This window comes from Arvicola amphibius, chromosome 5 (assembly GCF_903992535.2).
Source record: "Arvicola amphibius chromosome 5, mArvAmp1.2, whole genome shotgun sequence".
Classification (NCBI taxonomy): domain Eukaryota; kingdom Metazoa; phylum Chordata; class Mammalia; order Rodentia; family Cricetidae; genus Arvicola; species Arvicola amphibius.
Genome location: NC_052051.1, coordinates 91,958,126 through 91,962,732, shown reverse-complemented (window position 1 = coordinate 91,962,732; position 4,607 = coordinate 91,958,126). Strand labels below are relative to the sequence as shown.

Here is a 4,607-nt window from a genome sequence, read left to right as displayed (position 1 = left end):
TGTGTTGCTTTTATTGGTTAATAAATAAAGAAAACTGCCTTGGCCTGTAATAGGATAGAGTAGAGGTAGGCGGGAAAAACTAAACTGAATACTGGGAGAAAAGGAGGCAGAGTAGGAAAGAAGCCATGGAGCCGCAACCAGAGACAGACATGCTGCAACCTTGCAGGTGCACCACCACCCTCGTGGTAAAATACAAAATGATAGAAATTGGTTAATTTAATAGATAAGAGTGAGGTAGAAATATGCATAAGCTAATAGGCCAAGCAGTGTTGTAATTAATATAGTTTCTTTGTGGTTATTTTGGGAGTCTGGGCGGCCAGGAAATAAACAAGCAGTCTCATACTACGTTCCTGTTCTACCCTTTGTCTCTTCTCCTCTTGGGACACCCACAGTTCAAACGTAGGTACACTTGGTGGCATGTTATATGTTTTCTAGGAAATATTAAACTGCTTCCTTCATTTTTTATTGATCAGACTCAAAATACTAAATTTTTGTTCCAACTGCTGAATGTTTTCTTTACTTATTCAAGTCTTAGTTTTGAGTTTTGTTGATTATATTATGACTGTAAGTGTACTTCTTAATATTATAGTTGCAAATTGATTCTTAGTTTAAACTATCTTCTCTATTCATAGTATGCCTATACCACTTTGTTTGGTTCCTTTTCTCTCTTTAATGTATTTTCCTGTTTATTTCAGGAACCTCTCTATGTATGGCCTCAAATTTGTGATGATTAGCTTGTCTCAGCTCCATAAATACTAGGGGTACAGCCTGGCCACCACACCCAGCTTCAGCCACTTTGTTCATGGGCATATTTACACATGCTTTTAAAGTCTTTGCCTTGTAATGCTGATGCCTAGACTTTCTCATGAATAGTTCCTACAAATTAATTTTATTCTTTCAAAAACTGTGCTTTTCCTATCTTTGTATGCCTTTTCAAGATACGAAGGGAAATAAGCTGCACAAAAAAGCACATATCTTATTCCTTTTATATAAATTTCTTTAGAAGCAAACTGGTTACATAAGGCAGATTAGTGGTTATCTAGAATTGGATAAAAATTGTTATAGACATACTTTGGAGGATAATGGAAATTCTTATTTTCTTCCTGGCAATGGTTTTATGATCTATCTGTACATCAAATGAACAAAATTGCATATTTTAAAAATATTCAGCTTATTGCACATTGATTATATCTCATCTCAATGACATTGCAAGATAGAATCTGTAGAAAAGTACACTTAATATATATATATATATATAAATCTGAATTTGAACCTGCTCAAAAACTGTATTATATCAAAATTATATGTGTATTTGCATATATAAGTATATACATATGAATGTGCATATGCATGCGTATAATATATTTGTGCATGTATAAGTATGTGTGTGTTTATATTCATAAATATCCCTTTACCTTTCAAAAGAAACATCATTGACTCCAATAAAATTTAGTAATATTGACATCTATGGCATTAGTGATTTATCCACAGTTGAAATTATTTTGAAAAGTGTAGGAGTGATATTAAAGTTCTCTGGCTATTTAAAGTGAAAATTGAATTGGAGACTTTTTTGTACCATATCTATAAGACAATAGAGGGATGTTGGTACTGTTAAATGTAGGATGTTGCACCAGGCTAATTCTAAATAGGACTTGACTGTATTTATATTGTGGCCTAATTAAAATATCATTTCTTGATTCCTTCCTTTCCCCCATTTCCTCAGTTTTCCACTTTATTTTCATTTTTTTCTTTTCTTGTGTTGGAAAACAAAGAGGAATGTACAGAGGAGCAAAAACATTTTCAATGATTGTCTGAAGAGCCAGCATATGTTTCTCTCTAGTTCCTTCTGTTATTTCCTCCCTTGTCCTACACAATAACTGAATGAATGGGACACCTTTACTACTTCCCCCAAACTGATCTCCTAATATTAATTGCCAAGTACTTGGAGTGAAGTATGACTTTTAGGGGTAAAGTGTTTTACCATATCTACCAGAGTAGGGTTTCTAATAAGTCTAATTTGTGAGTCATCCTTGTACATGGGCCATGATCTTCTCTCTGACTTTCTAATTTTAGAATATATGCTGCTGAAATGAGCACACACTTCCATTTCTATAAGAATCCAGTATAACTGGATTTTCATCCATTCATTATAATATATTTAGGAGTAATCTTGATTACAAATAATGAGTGTGCAAGACAGAAGGATTTCCTGTCAATCATGGAAAACAATAATACCTACTGTAGGGAAGGGAAAGTTCAGAGTATATACACTCATGAAAAATTAAAGTACAGAAAGTGTACGGGAGGGATAATATTTTAAGTAAAGGGGCCAGAGAAGTTATGTGAAGTGATATCTGAGGAGAAACATGAGTGACGTCAATTAGTAGAGAAAAGAAGGATATGAACAAATACACAGTAAAAGCCATCATCTCTGGCTACATGACTACTCCGAGAACTACTGAAATGATCCTGCATTGTTTATTCTTCAGATTCAAAGTTCTTCAGAGTAACAGAACTTATAGAATGAATCTCTCTCTCTCTCTCTCTCTCTCTCTCTCTCTCTCTCTCTCTCTCCACACACACACACACACACCACACACACACACACACACACACACACACACACATATGGAGTGGAACTATTGGGAAGTGTAGCCTTTTTGAAGTGAGTGTGGCTTTGTTGGAGGAAGGGTCACAATAAGGATGGGCTTTGAGGTCTTCTAAGCTCAAGTTATGCCCAGTGTCACTGTTCACTTCCTGTTAGCTTCAGATCAAGATGTAGAAATCTCAGCTCCTGCTCCAGCATCATGTCTGCCTGCATGCTGTCATGTCTTACCAAAATATAATGGACTAAACCTCTGAAACTGTAAATCACCCACAATTAAATGTTTTCCTTTAAAAGAGTTGATGTGATCTAATTTGATCATAGTGTCTCTTCACTATGATCTCTAAGACAACACACACACACACACACACACACACAGACCCACACAGACTCACATACTTATACATATACACACATACATAAATACGTAAGTATGTTTGTAGAAAGGGATTTATTAGAATGACTTACAGGCTAATCCAACAATGGCTGACTGAGAAAGGAAAGCCCAAGAAACCAAAAGTTGTTCAGTGCATGAGGCTGATTTTCAGTAGATTCTTGAATTCTAAAGAAATGGACTCTAATGCTAGTCAAAGAATGGACTTGATAGCAGACAAGAACAATCAGAAAAAGAATAAAAGTTTCCTATTTCCACATTCTCTTATATGCTTCCAGCTGAAGGTGCAGCCCAAATTAAAGTTGCATTTCATCTTCACAATGTCCAGATTATTGTTTTATTTCCCATCTCACAAGATCTGAATTAAATTTATGGATTCCTATATCAAAGATCCTAAGTAGAAGTGGATCTTCTTATTTTAAATTTATCAAAAAATATTCCACAGGTCTGTCCTCCATTTTAAGATTTTAGTTAATTTCAGATATAGTCAAGTCAATAACCATCATACATTCACAACCAATAGACCATCCTATTTGGCTTGGAACACAAAGAAGGAGAAGTTTCTGAGGTCAGGTTGTGTTAAGTGTCATCGTACAAACTGATAAAGTTTTAGATACAGGAGAAAGTCTTAATGTTGGGGTAAAGAGATTAATGATGATGGGATTCATTGTTTTTTCTATTATTTGTAAATTGTCATACACACACACACACACACACACACACACATAGTACTTTGAACATATTCACCCCCATTTTTCCATTCCAACTTTCTCTGCCCCCCAAGACTTCTCTTTCTAAACTTCAGACCCTTTTTAAAATATATAAATATGTCTCTGAGTCCAAATAGTGATCCCTATATAAGCATGCGTGTGGGGTTATTCAATGGGGCATGACAGCCTACTAATGGAACCCACCTAGTGAACCATAAATTTCCCTCCATGATAGACATCAAAAGTCAATTGTTTCTCAGCCGGGCTTAGGGCCTTGAGAACGCTTTCTCCTTCTATCTTAGAATTTTCAATTGGCTTGAACCTGTATAGGTTCTGTGAAGATAACCACGTGCTTTGAGTTCATGTCTGTAGCATTCACATCATGTCTACAGTTCAGGAGTTTCCAACATCCGTCTTTTGGTATTACGTTCTTCCTGACCTCTCTTACTTGATCATTGGTGACGGTTGGTGCTGATGTAAATGTCCCATGTATAGCTGAGTACTCAAGAGTTGCTTTTTCTTAGTACCCACTTCAATAAGAAGTTCATATGATTTGACTTCTGGGATAAGCATCATCATTTGAGATTATATTTCTTGATTAATGTGAAATTTCATAACCATCCTTTCCTATGAAGTAATTTATTTCCTAAAAATCCTGTGATATTAAAGATACAGAATTATATGCTTATTTATCCCCACAGCTATTTGTCTTCCGTTTTTCTATTTCTGCACATATGTATCCATTCCTCCAACTGTTCTCAGAGGGTGTGGTAGCAGAAGAGCAAGAGTTGCTCAGATATACAGTCTAGACATAAACCTTTAGACAGTTTGCCAGTGTGACCAATAACAAAGCAACATTAATAGATTCTCCTATGTTTCCTATAACCGGTTATCTTAG

At 35.4% G+C, this 4,607-nt stretch overlaps 1 non-coding gene across 1 annotated transcript; it reads right to left on the bottom strand.

Annotated features, from left to right (window-relative positions):
• Nucleotides 1-1,993: 1,993 nt before the first annotated feature.
• LOC119815921 lies at nucleotides 1,994-2,097 on the bottom strand. The gene has a single exon (XR_005285598.1). It is a non-coding gene; the product is annotated as a U6 spliceosomal RNA (small nuclear RNA).
• Nucleotides 2,098-4,607: the final 2,510 nt, after the last annotated feature.